Here is an 18657-nt window from a genome sequence, read left to right as displayed (position 1 = left end):
TCTATTCTATTCTATTCTATTCTATTCTATTCTATTCTATTCTATTCTATTCTATTCTATTCTATTCTATTCTACTCTACTCTACTCTACTCTACTCTACTCTACTCTACTCTACTCTATTCTTCCATTCCATTCCAAGGCCAAATAGAAATTTAGGGGTGGTTTGTGGTCACAGAGCAAAAAACCAATAGGGACCAAGTGGGTGTTCAAGGTCAAAACACTAGAAAACAATAAAGTATTGTACAAAGCGAGGTTAGTCGCACAAGGCTTCGCCCAGAAGTACCCAGAGGACTACACTGACACCTACTCGCCCACGGTCAGGGCTGAGAACGTCAAGAGCGCCCTAGTAGTAGCCACCATCCTGGGACTAGAAGTATTTCAATTCGATGTACAAACTGCATATCTTCATGTGGAATTGGATAAGGAAATTTACGTCAAGGCCCCACCAGGATACAACGAAGGAGAAAACAACACGTGGCTTCTGAATAAAAGTTTATATGGACTTAAACAGTCAGGTAAAAGGTGGTACGATTGTCTAGCCAAAGCCCTCAACTCTATGGGCTTCACCGCCACTTCAGCAGATAAATGCTTCTTCATAAAGCGAGAAAAGGAATCATTTGAAGGCATCCTTGTCTATGTGGACGATATATTATACATAGGGAAACAAAAAACCAAATGTGACAGGTTTGCCGCTGAATTAGGAAGTCATTTCACATTAAAATCACTAGGGAAAATAGACAAATACTTAGGGGTCCAAGTAACCAAAACTGACAAAGGCTTCCGACTCTCGCAAAAAGAAAAGATCGTAGAACTATTATCAAAATGTAATATGTCTGAGGCAAAACCCAGCGAGACCCCCATGCAACCAGATTTTCTAAAAAATGTATATAACGAAGCTGCAACATGACAAGGCCAGACATCGCTTTAGCTGTCAACCTACTATCTAGACATGTGAGTAAGCCAACAACTCTACACTGGGATGCCATCAAAAGGTTACTCAGGTACCTAAAATACAGTATTGATGCCCAATTATGCCTTGAACCAGACCTGTCCATGAAACCAAAGTTAAACTGTTATGCAGACGCTGACTGGGCGGGAGATATCAAAAGTAGGAAAAGCACTTCTGGGTATGTACTTTTCCTCAACAATAGCCCCATACATTGGTACTCGGGGAAACAAAAACTAGTAGCCACATCAACCACCGAGGCAGAATTCGTCTGTTTATCCAAAGCCGCAAATAACCTAATATGGTTTGATGACTTACTCAGTGATATTTGGACTGAACCATCATACCCAATAATTATCCATGAAGATAATAAAGCAGCCATAGAAATATCAAAGGCCGATGCCGTGGGACAGAGATCAAGACACATCGACATTAAATGTAAACATGTTAGACAATTCTTGGAGATTGGTTTCATTAAGGCCATACACTGTGACACTGAGGAGCAAACTGCTGATATACTTACCAAACCTTTACCTCACAAACAACACGCGTACCTCACGTCAAAAATATGTGTCTATATGTAAATCATGTAATCTTGTGCATGTAACGTGTGTATGCAAATATCATGTACCGGCCATCAGTTAGACATTTAGAGGGGGTTTTGTCAGGTTAAATGTCTAACCCATTCATGTCACATCCCCTCACAGTCCTGCAAGGGTTAACACAACCACACACCCCATCACTCCACCTTACCTCTGACTCCTCCCCCTGGGTATAAGAGGTCTCACCACGAGGCCATCCAGAAGTTCCAGATGTGTACCTGCAAGAGAAGGACAAAAGGTCAGTTGTTATCAGAGGAATGGGCCTAGGAACAATCCAGGCCTGCAATAAAAGAATTTCTTGAAGACTTTACTCTGTCTCATGAGTTATTGGGTTAGATCCATCACTGTATCAAGTTGGATGGTCCTCAGTAAATATCTGGTAGAATATGCAGCCATGAGGGTCCTGGCCAGCGGAGCTGGGTTCAAATGGGAGAAAAAGAGAATTAGATTAAAGGGATACTAGTTGGTCTGGAATAAACCGGGAGAAAATGTGTAAATGTAGGAAAATAATGTAAGCAACATGGATTATTTTCTACCATGGATTATTTTATTAAAATTTCTATCCCTCAGGGTTGCAAAACCATTCTAAGGAGTACAGAGATACTGCCTAGCAAAACAGAACAATCAAAACAATCAACACTGGAAGTTTTTAAGATGTTGGATAACCATTTGTCTGAAGTGGTATAGGGTTTCCTGCCTAAGCAAGGGGTTGGACTAGAAGACCTCCAAGGTCCCTTCCAACTCTGTTATTCTATTCTATTCTATTCTATTCTATTCTATTCTATTCTATTCTATTCTATTCTATTCTATTCTATTCTGTTCTGTTCTGTTCTGTTCTGTTCTGTTCTATTCTATTCTATTCTATTCTATTCTATTCTATTCTATTCTATTCTATTCTATTCTATTCTATTCTACTCTACTCTACTCTACTCTACTCTACTCTACTCTACTCTACTCTACTCTACTCTATTCTTCCATTCCATTCCAAGGCCAAATAGAAATTTAGGGGTGGTTTGTGGTCACAGTAAGTTCATTGCTCTCTATATAACTAAAAATGTTATATATTATTATCCTGTACCTATCCCAGTTAATCAAAGAATATATATACAAATATCTGTGACTCCCTATTTTAACTTACCTTGGTGTAAAATTGCATGAATATTCATCAGAGTCACATACATTTTATTTCCAAAATGCCCCATTTTGAGTTTGAAACAGATGAAATGGGGCTGCTCTGTTAATTCCGAGTAATTGAAACCACCTCATTTTGAATACAAAACAGACCTCTTTTGCCGCCGAAATAAATGTTTTTGGGCCCCAAATGGAGCATCTTGAATCTGCGACAAGTCTGAATTTGAAGTGTTCTGCACACCACAAATATACAGCATTGGACTACGAAATAGAAAGCATCCTTCATCCTTCTCACCGGATCTGAAAGAGGGGCTCCATCTTTAGCACTTGGAACAGCAGGGTGAGGAAAACTTCTAGATCTGTCGAGAGAAAGAAGGCAAAAATGGAGAGGCAATCTTTTCCTGATGACCACCCCCCTTGTACACCCAGTTCAGACAAACCTGCCTTCCCTTGAGCAAAGAAAGGAAGAGTAGAATAGAAATAAAGTAATAAAGGTAAAAGTAAAGGTCAAGGTAAAGGTTGCCCTCACACATATGTGCTAGTTGTTCCTGACTCTAGGGGGCGGTGCCAGGGGTGAAATGTAAAATTTGTTACTACCTGTTCTGTGGGCGTGGCTTGGTGGTGGTGGGGTAATGTGACTGGGTGGGCGTGGCCAACTGTTTTTTTAAAACAACTTTTCAAAGCATTTTTTCTGCAAATGCAAAAAAATGCTTTGAAAAGGCTCTGCCGATCAGGCAACACAGCTGGGATCATCAGAGCCTTTTCAAAGCATTTTTTAACCACCTCTTCCGCTGAAGAGGTTGCAGGAAAAAATGCTTTATAAGTCTCTCTGACGATCAGGCAACTCCGCTGGGATCATCACAGAGACTTTTAAAGCATTTTTTTCTGCAACCTCTTCAGGTTGTGTTTGGCCCCGGGGGCAGAGTGGGCGTGGCCAGGGTGGGCATGGCCAGCTCGACATCACTCATGTCGGGGGCGCCTGTGGTGACCCGAGCACTCTGCCAGAGAAAACGGGGCTCCCGAGCTCCGTTTTCAGCTGCGACAGCCTCCTATAACCGTCTGCCAGTGAAAACGGAGCTTGGGAGGGCTGCTTGTGGCCCTCCCGAGCTCTGTTTTCACTGGCAGAGGCACCATGGGCCAGTCCTTCACTGTTTCCAGGGTGGCCCCATGGGCCAGATCTAACCACCCTGTGGGCTGGCTCCAGCTACCGGACTTGAGTTTGACACACCTGATCTAAGGTCAGACACATCGACAAGATGGTGGTTGTGCGATCAGAGCAATTTAGTTCCATTATTGTAGCCACCATCCTGACTACAGGTAGTCCTCAACTTACAACAGCTTGTTTAGTGACCGTTCAAAGTTACTTCACTGGAAAAAGTAACTTACGACCATTTTCCACACTTATGTCCGTTGCAGCATCCCCGTGGTCACATGATCAAAATTTGGTTGCTTGGCAACTGATTGATATCTATGATGGTTGCAGTGTCCTGAGGTCACATGATCACCTTTTGTGACCTTCCGACACGCAACGTCAATGAGGAAGCCAGATTCATTTAACAACCGTGTTACCAACTTAACAATTTGCAGTGATTCACTTAACAACTGGGGCAAGAAAGGTTGTAAAATGGGACAAAATTCACTTAACCGCTGTCTGACTTAGCAATAGAAATTTGGGCTCGATTACGGTCATACGTCAAAGACTATTTTTATTTATTTATTTATTTATTTATTTATTTTATACCGCCCCCTCTCCCGAAGGACTCGGGGTGGTGAACAGCCAAAATTAAAAACACACAATACAAACATTAAAATACTTTAAAACGAAATTAAATTTATCTTTGGCTTCCCCAATTTAAAACCCCTTACCCATAAAATTCACCAATTAAAAGATTTTTAATCCAGCCCGGCTTGCTGAAATAAAAAAGTCTTCAGGGCCCGGCGGAAGGTCCGGAGGTCCGGGATCAGTCGTATCCCTGGGGGTAGCTCATTCCAGAGGGCGGGTGTCCCCACAGAGAAGGATCTTCCCCGGGGGGTCGCCAGCCAACATTGCCTGACCGACGGCACCCTGAGGAGGCCCTCTCTGTGGGAGCGTATTGGCCGGTGGAAGGTTATCGGAGGCAGAAGGTGGTCTCGTAAATAACCGGGCCCTAAGCCATGGAGCGCTTTGAAGATGAGAACCAATACCTTGAAGCGCACCAAGAAGACCACTGGAAGCCAATGCAGCTCGCGCAGGAGAGGTGTCACGTGCGAGCGCCATGTCACCCCCATAAGTACCCGCGCGGCCGCATTCTGCACCAGTTGGAGCCTCCAAGTGCTCCTCAAGGGGAGCCCCATGTAGAGAGCGTTGCAGTAGTCCAGGCGGGAAGTGACGAGGGCATGAGTGACCGTGCATAAGGAGTCCCGATCCAGAAAGGGGCGCAACTGGCGTATCAGGCGAACCTGATAGAAAGCCCCCCTGGCCACGGCCGTCATATGCTCTTCTAAAGACAGCCGTGCATTCAGGAGGACGCCCAAGTTACACGCCCTCTCTGTGGGGGCCAATGTCTCGCCCCCTATTATATTAGATGTTCCTGTTTTGGGCCAAACTGCCAGGATAAGGTTTCAACAAGTCTCCATGTAGTCACTAAATGGTTTGGTTCATTCCCAAAGAGTTGTGGTGGTGCAGTGGTTTGAATGCAGTACTGACTAGCCTGACTAGGTGGCTCAGTAGCTAAGACACTGAGCTTGTCGATCAGAAAGGTCGGCAGTTCGGCAGTTCGAATCCCTAGTACAGGTCTCCTGTGTGAGCAGGGGGTTGGACTAGATGACCTCCAAGGTCCCTTCCAACTCTGTTACTGTCACTGTTACAGTACTGCAGGCTAACTCACTGCTCACTGCCAGGAGTTCGATTCTGACCGGCTCAAGATTGACTCAGTCTTCCATCCTTCCGAGGTCGGTAAAATGAGGACCCAGATTGTTGGGGGCAAGAGGCTGACTCTGTGAACCGCTTAGAGAGGGCTGTGAAGTGATATATAGGTCTAAGTGCCATTATTATGGCTATTGTAAATATAATAAATAAATAAATGCTAAGGAATGCCCCTTTTTGGAACACATAAAAGGGATTTTTTTTTAAAAAAAAAGTAATTTAAAAATTATGTTGTACTATATACATATAAGTAATATAGTCCTATTTTAGTTAACTGTAGCTGTAAATAAAATGGAATCAATTGTAATTTCTCATCTGGCCATTCCCAATTCTTTAAATTATGTTTTAATTGCAATTGTGCTTTTTTTCTCCTTTCATCCAAGAAACACAATGTGAAGAAATTTTTTTGGAGTATAAGACGCACCTTTCCCCCCCAAAAAAGAGGGTGAAAATCTGGGTGCGTCTTATACTCTGAATGTAGCCCCACCCAGCCTCTGAAACGGAGCTTCATAAAAAAAGCCTCCAAAATGGAGCTTCAGAAAAAAAGCCTCTGAAATGGAGCTTCAGAAAAAAAGCCTCTGAAACAGAGGTTTCAGAGGAAGAAAAAAAGCCTCTGAAATGGAGGTTTCAGAGGCTGAAAAAAGCAAGGCACAGAGCTCAAAACCACAAACCTGTTGCTAAAATTCACCTCTGTGAACAGCTGATTGGGGGTATTCCCAGAAGCCGATCCACCCGCCAATCAGCTTTTTTCTTATTTTCCTCCCCAAAAACTAAGGTGTGTCTTATATTCCAGTGCGTCTTATAGTCCGAAAAATACAGTAACTGTTTTTTAAAAATTCATGGTTATATCTTGGGGATATAAAATTATCAGCACATTTATCACTGCGGAGAGAACAAAAATTAACTAACTCAAATTAATTTTTAAAGCCGGACTGCCTTGAGTAATCTTGTCCAAGCAGTTACTGTATGCAGTACAGATTAGTCCTCGACTTACAACTACAATTGAGCTCAAAATTTTTCATGCTAAACGAGACATTTGCTAAGTGAATTTTGCCACATTTTATGACCTTTCATGCCAAAGGTATTCAGTGAATCACTACAGTTGTTAAGTTGGTGACACGGTTGCTAAATGAATCTGGTTTCCCCATTGACTTCGCTTGTCGGAAGGTCACAAAATTGGATCACATGACCCAGGGACACTGCAACCGTCAAAAATCTGAGTTAGTTGCCAAGAATCTGAACTTTGATCATGGGGATGTTGCAATGGCCTTAAGTGTGAAAAACACTCATAAGTCAAATGTCTATGGAGATTCTCAGTCATCCAGGTCATGGTTGTCCCAAAGGTGCTTTTCCAAGAGGTAAATGGACTTTCTTGTTTTTCTTTGAAGGTGTTTGGCTTCTCATCCAAGAAATGTCTTTAGCTCCAAAGAAGCTTCTTGAAGAAGCTCAGAAGAGCTGAAGACGCTTCTTGGATGGGAAGCGAAACGCTGTCAAAGGTTGGTAGTTTTAAATTTCTGGGCATTTATATCTCAAAGGACCTCTCATGGACTATGAATGCTAACATGCTTGTGAAGAAGGCACAGAAGAGGCTGTACTTCCTGAGAATGCTCAGGAAGATAAATCTATCTCAGCATCTACTTCTGTCCTACTATTGCAGCACCATTGAGAGTGTCCTGACATATGGCATTCTTGCATGGTATGGGAGCAGCTCTGTAGTGGACAAAAAAGCTCTACAGAGAATCATTAAAACTGCCCAGAATATCATCGGGCTCCAGCTACCAGCCCTGGACGACATCTTCGCATCTCGCTGTTTGAGGAAGTTGCATAACATTCTCAGAGACTCTTCCCATCCTGCTTACAATCTTTTTGGACTGTTGCCTTCTGGCAGAAGATGCAGAACAATTAAAACTCGGACCACACATTTTCTGAATAGTTTTTATCCCAGAGCTATAATTGCACTCAACAATGAACTTAAGGGCCACCATCAGTGAGCTGCTAGACAGCATTACTTGGTCTGTTGTGTGGATGTTTGGGTGGTTTAGGGGTGGGGAATTTGTGGTGAGTAGGGATGTGTTTGGGGATTGTTATGTGTGTTGGGCCTGGTCTTTGGGTGTTAAGTGAATTTCGTTGGATGGGTATACTGTGTATATACGTACAATGACAATAAAGTTATTAAATTAAATAAAGTTATTAAATAAATTAAAAAACCAGACAGTCCTGTTGTCTCTTGAAAAAGCACCTTTAGGACACTCATTTTTTTCAGTGCCATTGTAACTTTGAATGGTCACTAAAGAAACAGTTGTAAGTCAAGGACTACCTGTACTTTTCCATGGTTTCCTGAAAAAGATTTGAAAAACCTGAGATCTGCCTCTTTTTTTTTGAGTTGTGTGTACAAAAATGGGGGCCAACTCCACTCAAGGTTGACTCAGCCTTCCATCCTTCCGAGGTCGGTAAAATAAGGACCCAGATTGTTGGGGGCAATATGCTGACTCTGTAAACCGCTTACAGAGGATTGTAAAGCACTGTGAAGCGATATATAAGTCTAAGTGCTATTGCTACTGCTATTCCTGCTGTGTTCCTTTTGTCTGTTGGTAAATTTCAAGTCACCAATTGATTCCCCCCCCCCCCCCCCAGTTTTCTAGGCCTGGAGAGGGAAAAAACATGTTTGTGCTGAATGCCTTCCTCTTTGTACTGAATGTCATTTCTCATAATCCACAGCCTATGTGTTGCTTTTAACTTCTAACATACTCCAACATTTCTGACTTTACCACTGCAGCTCCCCGAGAGTGTTCTGTATGCCAAGGACTGGCTGTGATGGAGTGTCCAGATTGCTACCGGGACCCTAGTTTTGGCATGTGACACATCAAACAGTTCTGCAAGATTTGCAATCAGAAGGTATCTTTGTGCCAGCTTTCCAACCCAGGATACTCCCTTAAACTAGGTTTGTCTGACAAAGAATATATAGCCAAAGGATGGCTCAAAGTTTTTCTACTTAAGATCCTCCTGTACTTGATGCAGAAAAATTGGAATGTCTTTGACAGATATAATTCTGCTGAGGCTCTTGTGAGGGCAAAACCATGAGTATCATTGTCAAAACTGCCCTTTCTGGTGTCAGTTGCATCTACTAAAATTAGCAATTCAAGGTTTGAGCCCAACACACCAAAACCATGTTAAATAAGATTCCTGTGCTTGCCTTGTCTTTTTTTTTGTATTAATTTATTTGTTAAACTTATTTGCCGCCTATCATGCCATGGGCCTACTCTACTTGGCTTATTCTGGTTATGTATAGTCTTTAAAAAGGTGAGTGAGGAGGGATATAATTGTTGTGACCTAGGCTTCCTGAGTCATTAAAACACACGAGTAGTCCCAAAAACCTCTTTTATTGCAACAGCTGTGAATTACTTTAATTCACAGCTGAGTCCCAATTAGTTGCAAAAAGTCCTTCGGGAGAAGTCCTTCGGGATAATCAACCTTTATCTCCCTTGACACGCTGCCAAAGACCTACTTGGCAAAGCCACACCGAGTCCAGAATCAAACATAGATGCCGACTGGGAACAGAATTAACAATGTTGCTTTCCTGCAAAGGGCCCACATGCCTTTGCTCCTCTTTTAAATCTTAGGGGAGGGGCCAATCATCTCCAGGCCTTACTCCCGAGTCGTCCCTTTTGTTTTAACTGTTCTTGCCTTCTGGCAGCTCTGCACATGCGCGCACTAGGAACAGGCTTCTCCTGTTCATCTGCCTCTCTGATGTCCAACTCTGGAGGTTACGGAGTCTGCGCATAACTCCCAGATGGCCCTGGCCCCATCTCTGCCTCCGACACAGAGCCCTCATCTGAGCCTTCCCCAGATTCCAGGGCTGGCCCATGTTCCTCCCCAGCCTCCTCACTATCTGACTCCGCTGCCAGCTGGTGGACCACAACAATAATTCTCTTCTTCTAATATCTGAGAACTCATTGAACAGAATACCTGTGTTCTGACCCGGCTGCCAAACAGGACAGGCCTTCTGTAGTTAAATAAATGTTTCCTTTATTAGCAGCACCAGCAGCCCTGGCAAAAAGTCTCTCTCTCACACACACAAGTCTGTCCAGCAGGGAGATGAATAGTTGTCTGCCACACCTATTCATCTCTGCCCCCTGCCTTTTATCCTCAGAGCTAGGGTGCGGCTTCGCTAGCAGCGGTGGCTCTTCCGTCCCAAAGACCGGCCCATAGATTTCCACTGCTCTCCTCTCCTCTGCCTTCTGTGCATCCATGTGTCAGGCACTGGACCCAGCTGTCCCTGCTGTTCCTCATCAGCCACCTCCAGACCTTGGGGTTGTTGACTGTGGCCCATCTGAGGACTGATGGATGGCCCAGGCTCCGTCTCTGTCTCTGTCTCTCTCTCTCTGACACCTCCATTCCTTCTTCCCCCTTGGAAGGAAGATCCTTGGGAAGGAAGAGCCACTGCTACTAACAAAGCCCCACCCTAGCTCTGGGGATAAAAGTCAGGGGGCAGAGATGAATAGATGTGGCAGACAACTATTCATCTTCCAGATGGACAGACTTGTTAGCCTGCGTTGAGAGAAAAACTTTTTGCCGGGTCTGCCGGCACTCCTAATAAATGAATCTTTGAGTTAACTTCAGAGGGTTTGTCATGTTTGGGGAGCTGGATCAGAACAATATGGTTGCCCAACTGGAAAGACTCAAGGCAGATTTGCTTAAGATTTCTTGGTGTTCTTTGGCCACTACTCTACAGGTTCACAAGCACCGGGCCCGACGGTACCATAAGCCCCGTCCACTGCATCTTCCTGAGGAGCTTTCTCACTTTGGCTCTGATCTGTCCCCGTACCCACACACACACAAACACAGCCAGTCGAGGGTTAAGGAAACACTTTGGAACGCACCCAGGTCTTATCTCCCACTTGGCAGCGATAGACACACCGTCTGCCAAGTGACTTTATTTTCAAAGTAAAACAGAAAGATAAATACTCAAGAGTCCAAATGTCCGACACTTTAAATCTTTCTCTCAGCAGTTCCGGACGCGCCTTAAGTGACTATCCAGGGTTTGCTTTGTTCGTCACAAAGATCCTTGACCACTACCCTCTATTATATAGTCTCTGGGGTGTGGTCCAGTGACTCAGTTCTAATCCCTAGCACGCCTCCTAAGCTGCTGCAAACGTTTATCACGCCTTCGGAGGCGTGCGTCCAGGAATGATGTTTCTTCATCACTCTGATTCGAATCAGCTGTCTCCTCTCCCTCGGCCGGCACTTGAGACAATGCCAGAGGGGAGGGGCCTGGAGAGGGAGGCCTGGCTGACTCCTCTTCCTCATGCTCGGAGCTTTCTTCCTCCGATGGGACAGGCTCAGAGGGCGGGGCCACAACAGGCTCTTTGCCAGAGACCATCCCCTGCCAGACAATGCAGCTCTTCGCAGTTCTCTGCATTGAAACAAGTCATTATGTGGGCTTTACCCACCATGACCCAGATGTCCACCAGTGGCTTTTCTTTGACAGTATGGCTGACTGTGAGGGTGAGTTGCTTCAAAAGTTGTTTTACAAAGAAAACCAAGGTTTGCTTTTATCAATGCTATGTTTAGCTTGTGGAGTGGTACGGTGGCCTAGTTGTAGAGCTCTCGCCTCACAATCAGGAGGCTGTGAGTTCGATCCTAGGTAGAGACTGATATTTCTCTCTCTGGGCCCAATGAGAATATATCTGCTGCATTATTCAGATGTGAATACAAGGAAATCAACCTCAGGAATCACTATATTTCTGGGAAAGTCTTTGATACGATGGCGTTCAATTAGACAGAAGCATTTGAGTATGTCTACAATAGAGGCAGAATTTTCTTGTTTATCTTTATTATGTACTGATCTGATTAGTATTAAGCAACTGATGCTAGATATAGGAATAAATATAAGAGATCCTATAACAGTATACGAAGATAATCAGACAGCGATTCAAATGGCAACGAATATAGCTGTGAAAACTAGAACGAAGCATACAGATCTTTGGTATCTAAATGTAAGAGAGTGTATAATGAACAAGATGATAGAACTTGTATATTGTGCATCGGAAGACAATGTGGCTGATCATTTCACGAAAGCACAAGGAAGTAGGAAGCATAAAGATACATGTGAACAATATGGTTTGAGATTGTAAATATATTAAGCTACCCAAAGGGGGGAATGTTGGATATTTATCCTACGGTTGGGTAGGTAATATATAGAAAAACTATGTTTGTGACTTTAAATGATATAAGAAGAATGATTGGCTGTGCTATTATCAGGCAGCCATAAAAGTAGACAGGAAGCCCGGGAGCTCCTGCTCCTGCTATTTGATGATTGATCTCCTGAAGAGGGACTGTGTGTGACTGAAGAGAACTGTAAGCAAACTATGTTTTGTGTTGGAGAGTGATTATTCGAAGACGTGTTATCATTGTTTTGAAAAACCAAGTTTGTTTTTCACTAAGAGTAAAGAATGTTTTTTTTTTTTCACCATTCAGAGTCTGTGAGTATCTGTGTGTTTAACCAGCAACGTATCTCTTTGCTGTCCGGTCTGTTGCCTACTATGCAGAGGGAAGTTTTACCCTCAACAGTTGAATCATTCTCACACCCTCTACCATTATTGCTTATAGACAAGATTACTTGCACACAAATGAGATTTAAAAAGTAAATGGAAGCTTTAATAATCTGGACATAGTTAAATTGTATGTATAGTAACTTAAAATGAGTAACTTAAAATGAGCCATAACAGGTGTTAGCCCCTAATTAACCCTGGCTGATCTTTAAAATGCTAAATCTGGTCAGACCTGGTTCATACTTGGATGTGAACCTCTAGAAAATCCCATGGCTTTTGGTTGGACCAATGCTTTTCATCACTGACCATTTGAAGAGGTGTGGACTTCAAACTGCCAACGTTGAGAAACACTGGGTTATCCTTAAAAATAATCAATTAATAATGGATTAATTAATCAGAAAGTGGCAATGGCAAGCTACTTCCATACCAGGCATCGAGCTTAGCTGAAAGCAGGGGTGGGCTGCTGGGGGTTCGCAGGTGTTCGGGAGAACCTCTAGCTAAGATTCTGTGCAGTTTGGAGAATCCCCAAATCCCACTCCTAGCTGGCCCCGCCCACCCTGCCCTGCCCCTCCCAGGAGTCCCCATGTGGCCTGTTTTGGATGCAGGTAAGTGCAAGGCGTGCATGGAGGCTCAGGGACAGTGAAAAACGGGCCTACCGGAAGTTCAGGAAGGCCAGAAACAGGCCCGTTTCTAGCCTCCAGAGGGCCTCTGGAGCTTTGGGAGGCTGTTTTTGCCCTCCTGGAGGCTCAAGGAAAGCCTCCAGAGCCCAGGGAGGGCAAAAACGACCTCCCCCGCCGTGGTGCAGGAGGCCAACTTGGCCACACCCACTATGGCTACGCCCACCCAGCAACCAGGCAGAGAACCCCTTGCTAATATTTTTGAAGCCCACCCCTGGCTTAAAAAAATCTTTATTTTTCTCTTACTTTTGAGAACTTAAAACATACAGTTCAAGTGAACAGAAGCCATGTTATCAGCTGCCTGAAATCTAAACCAGATGTTTGTTGCTTGGATAAATATCTTATAATGGTCTTATAAGCAAACATGGGGGACTCAATGGGAATTTTTGCTTGGCCTGGAGGAAAAAAAATCTTCCAAATTTCAGGAAAAAATAGTAATGGGGGACGTCTTCAGAGATGCTATTGTTTATTGAAAGTGTTTCTCAGTGCCGAAATCTCACTGATCAAAGGTTGGAATTCCAACAGTAAGTTGATTTACTTTCCTCTTCTGCTTCTTTCCACACATACCCTCAATCCTTAGGCCTGTCTTTTTTTTTCCTTTTCCCCAAGGTGGATTGAATGGCTTTAACATCCCTCGTATCACACCCTGTTCAGAGGTAGCAGATTACTTGGAAATGCCCATTGAAGCTCTGCAAAGCTTGGATCCCAAATCTTTGCCCTCTTATGCCCGTCGCTTGCTCTGCGATGCTTACATGTGCTTCTACCACAGCCCTTCCCTCAGCCTCTACAAATAATGGTTTGGATGAGAGACAGGACATAGTAGAAGGGAGAGAAGCTATGTGGCTGCAGGGATCCTGTGGCAGATGTGGTTACAAATCTGAGAGTTTAAACCAGAACCCTGTTCTGACCTAGGCTTCCCAAAAGCACAAAGCCGACTCCTTGTCCCGATAAAACCCCTTTTATTTAGTTTAAAGGGAATTCCTCTCCAGCAAAATCCCAGCCAACAGTCTTTCAAGAGATTTCACAACTACAGATCTTTATCAGGCTTGGAGAGCTGCCAGGCCGATATCTTCCAAATGCCACTCTGTAGCAAGACAATACTTGGCAAGAAGTCAGGAACAGACCTTCACTCTAGTGAATTGAACTAATTGTCCCCTGAAAACTCCCTCCCCTTTCGCTCCTCTTCATTCCCTCTGGGAGGGTGTTCTGCCCCAGCTTCAGATTCCCAGAGAATGTGACACACACCAAGCTTCGCAAACACTGTTTAATTCCAAACAAACTCCTTTCAAGAATGCAGGCTTCCCGTGCAAAGGGTCCTTATCAAAGTTATTAAGAACAAAGTCTGACAAAGGTTGGCAACCAGCCCAGAAAACCAGATATGAGAAGTCGCTCGCTCTCCAAGATGCTCTGTAGTAATGAGACGTTGCTTCTAGCAAGAAAGCACTAGCTGCGTGTGACTTAAATAGGCTAAGGGAGTGGCCAATTATCCTCAAGCCCTACTCTCGAGTAGACCTCCTCCTCCTGAGTAGCCACTCCTGCCTTTTGGCAGCCCTGCGTGCCCGAGCATTGAGGAGAGGCTCCTCCACTTCGCTGTCTCCACTGGAAGGAGCCTCTGGAGGTTCTGAAGGCCCTGGCTGAGTCTCTGCCTCTGGCATCACATCTTCTTCGGCCTCCTGGCTGTCCGACGCGAGCGCCGGCTGTGCAGGCTGCTGGCACGACACCACACCAGCCTCCTCGTCGTCAGGATCAGCCACGATCCGCGCAGGCCTCTGGCGGGCCACAACAGAGGGGCCATTCACTGTCCACCTGTGGCTTTACTCCCGAGTCGACCCTTGTCCCTTAGCTATTCCCTTCTCCTGGCAGCTCTGCACATGCGCACACTGGGAACAGGCTCCAGCTGTTCTTCTGTTCCACTGATGTCTGACTCCAAAGGCAGTTGACAACTGTCAGACGGCCCTGGCCCCATCTCTGCCTCCAATGCAGAGCACTTGTCAGAGCCTTCCCCATGTTCCTCTTCACTGTCTGAATCTGCTGCCAGATCCGCTGGCAGGCCACAACAAACCCAAAGGTGCTTTTTTCAAGAGGCAACTGGACTTTCTGGTTTTTCTTTGAAGATGTTTTGCTTCTCATCCAAGAAGATTTTCCAGCTCCAGTTGCCTCTTGAAAAAAGCACCTTTGGGACAACCATGACTTGGATGATTGAGGTTTGCAAGGGTTCAGGAGAACCTCTAGCTAACATTTCGTGCAGTTCAGAGAACCCGCAAATCCCACTCCTGGCTGGCCCCGCCCACCCCTCCTAGGAGTCCCTACGCGGCCCGTTTTGGATGCAGACAAGTGCAGGGCATGCACGGAGCCTCAGGGAGGATGAAAAACAGGCCTACCAGAACCAGAGGGCCTCCGGAGTCTAGGGAAGCTGTTTTCGCCCTCCCGGAGGCTCGAGGAAAGACTCTGGAGCCTAGGGAAGGCAAAAATGCCCCCCCACCATGGTGCAGGAGGCCAACTAGGCCACACCCACCATGGCCACACCCACCCAGCAACTGGGCAGAGAACCCCTTGCTAAAAGTTTTGAAGCCCACCCCTGTTCTAAACCACTCCTGAAGAGACTTTTTCTACCACATAAAACTTTTGGGCTGTTCCAGTCTTTTCACCAAGTCACCACACTCTCAGATTAAAGAAATGGTGGCCCAAAAACAGGGTCTTCTTAGTGGTGATACCTTGTCTCCAGGCACACAGACCTGATGCCAGTTCTGAGGTCCTTTCAAAATCACGTGGAGATTAGAATATGAATTGGAGATTTTTTTTTTCAAGAGAGATTAAAAAGATGCTGTGATATGGAAAAATTGGATGGAAAGAGGGCTACTGAATTTGGACCAACCGATAGAGCAGTGGTTCTCAACCTGTGAGTTGCGACCCCTTTGGGGGTCGAACGACCCTTTCCCAGGGGTCACCTAAGACCATCGGAAAACCGGTTCTGGGGCCCCACCAACCCCCCGTGTTATTCTTACCTTTTATTGGGCCCCACCCCCAATCTATTGCTGCCTCCTGAGTCCCAGCTGATGGCTAGAGGGAAAAAAAACTGTTTAAACTCTTGCCGCGGGGCTTCAAAGGGCCATCCTACAGCTGATCAGTGTTAAAAGAAAACAAATGAGTAGACCGGTGTCTGCAAAAATAAATGGGTAGACCCAGTGGTGGGATTCTACTTCAGTAGAACCAGTTGTTAAGTACTTAAGTAGTTAAGCCAGTGGTTCCCAAAGTGGGTGGTACCATGCCTTAGGGGGCGGTAAGAGGCAAGGGGGGCGGCAGGGGGGCACTAAAGGCAAAAGGGGGTGACAGGGGGACGCTAAGTGGCAAGGAGGGTGGCCCCCACCCTTTGGCCTGTGCCTCGCAGCAGTTAACTCCTTGCAAGCAAACAGCAAGAAAAAACAACTCCTTTCAGCTTCAGCATAGGCTAATTAGCCCGTTGATTAGATCTGCCTCCCGACTCTCAGCTGATTTGCTCTCAGCTGTTTTGTGCAGGGCTCTGCAGCTTGCTGCAAAGAGCTAAATTGCTGGAGCAGATTTTTTTTTTCTCCTTATGCAAATCAAGCTGAAAACGAAACTGGAAGTAAAGCAGGCTTTGGCTGTTACGTTGGAAAACTAGGCAGAGGCAGATTTCTTTTCTTTTTCCTCACCAAAAAAGGTAGGTGCAAACAATGGGAAATTTAGGGAAAAAGAGGACAGTTCAAGATTTTAAAACACAAAAGAAAAAAAGCTCTATTTAACTAGGGAATTGTAATAATTGAGATATTATTAATTGTATATTGTGTTGAAAGCAGAAATGGTTAAGTTGTGGTTTGGAGGAATATATGGGGGAAATTATTTGGTTTCTTATTATTGGTAAATATAATTAATTGATTTGTAAGAAATTGGATGGCATGGAAATAATTGGAATATTCATGTTCATATTGATTAATATACAAAAAGATAGTTATATAACTGATTTATATTAAAATGTTGAATTTGTATTAAATTACATAATATTACTTAATTAACCAATGTGAGGATGGATTTAAAAATAGATGACAATGGGAAGGGGTATAATATAGAATAGAAGGGAAAAATTGAATTTGATTAAGATTAGAGATGAGGATGAAGGGTAATATTGGTTTTTTTAAAAAATAGATGAGAAATAAATATGGCAAAAAGGAAATATAGAAATTGTAAATTTAATTGAAATGACTAAACACTGTTTAAATTTGTGAACCGGCCAAATACTCTGTTCAAAGAAAATAAATTGTATGTTTGTACGTGTGTTTCTAATTATTGCTATTTATTCATATTTGTTCTCTTTTATTCTTTAAAGTTTAACAATTCATTCTTTATCTTAATATCTTTATATTTGTTTGGGGTTGCCTTTCTTCCCTTTCATCTTTTTTATTGTACAGCAATCTTTCTCCTCAAACCTACCACCTCTCTTTTCTTTCCTTCTTACTTTCTCTTCCCCCCCCTCTTCTTCTCCTCCCTACTTCCTCTTCCTTTCTCCTTCTCCTCCTCTCTTTCTCCCTCTCTTACTCTCACTCTTACTCTAATTTCCCTTTCCTTCCTTTCTCCCTTCTCTTCCTTCCCTCTTCCATCTCTCTTCTCCTTCCTTCATCCCTCTCTATTGCTGTATTCATTTTCAATTTTATATTTTCCACTATGGAGTCCAGGCAACCCCGGTCTTCCTTTCATTTATCAAGTATATTTCTCAAAATTTCCCCTCATCTTTTTAATAATTACCAGTATATTTCATCTTATTCCATTTTTTCTATCGAACCCAGTGTAATCATCTTTATCTTTTTTTTCAATTATTTCTTTTTCAATATTATCTCCTTGTTTCTCTTGCTTCTCATTCATCTTTTCTCTTTCTTTTTTTGCAAGCTAACCAAGTCTCTGCTTCTTTATTTCCCTTAAATGCCTCCCTTACTTTTTGAAACATCTCCCTTAGTGTCTCAAATTCATCCTCCCAATTCTCCATATTTTCAATTTTAAAAGGCTAGGATTTTTAAGCTTATTCTTTTCATTTACATATGTGGGGGGGATGCTTTTCAAGGAGCCACAAGGGGGGCTGAGAGCAGAGTCATTCTGACAGTGTCTTTTAACATTGCTTGGAAGACCCATTTAATGGTTTGTATACTTTGGAATAAAACATATACCTGGAAAAAGTACTTGCAAAACTTGGACAGAAGGAAAAGAAAGGCAGGACTGGACTCATTATCAGTAGCTAGTTAGTTCATTGTTATCAGTGACTCCCACTGATTCTAAACTCATTTTAAGACTGGGATTGGTGACTACTGAGATTTAAGTATTCACCATTGGTCTCAGAAATCTTTGATTTGCGAGGACCTGTCAGAAATCACTTTTTTCAGCCCTCTGGGTAGTCCTTTTGTGCATATGGACTACTCAGAGGGCTGAAAAAGTGATTTTTGACTGGTCCTCGCACTTTTGACCAGTCCTCGAACTTACGACTGTCCTCACATTTTACGTTTTTCTCCCTATCTTGTCACCATGGTGAAGAGAAATAATTGTGAAATGAGTGACATGGTTGTTAAGAATGCTGCATGGGCATAAATGTGAGGATGGTCATAAGTGTGAGGACCAGGCAAAAGTGTGAGGACCTGTCAGAAATGACTTTTTTCAGCCCTCTGAGTAGTCCCTATACACATAATCATGGCCACCTGGTCACATGACCAGCTAGCCACGCCCACCCAGTCACATGACCTCCAAGCCACGCCCACAGAACTGGTAGTAAAAAAATTTAGAACCCACCCCTGGCTGGGGGTCACCACAACATGAGGAACTGTATTAAAGGGTCGCGGCATTAGGA

The 18657-nt window shown here is 43.9% G+C and overlaps 1 pseudogene; it reads left to right on the top strand.

The window, feature by feature from the left end:
- Positions 1-13606, top strand: part of LOC139317704 (ubiquitin carboxyl-terminal hydrolase CYLD-like) — an 83880-nt pseudogene extending 70274 nt beyond the window's left edge.
- Positions 13607-18657: the final 5051 nt, after the last annotated feature.

Source organism: Pituophis catenifer, unplaced genomic scaffold (genome assembly GCF_029215685.1).
Source record: "Pituophis catenifer annectens isolate HBS135680 unplaced genomic scaffold, rPitCat1.0.hap2 SCAF_5, whole genome shotgun sequence".
NCBI lineage: Eukaryota > Metazoa > Chordata > Lepidosauria > Squamata > Colubridae > Pituophis > Pituophis catenifer.
Note: the sequence above shows the minus strand (reverse complement) of the source record. Positions and strands in the feature narration are given on the sequence as shown.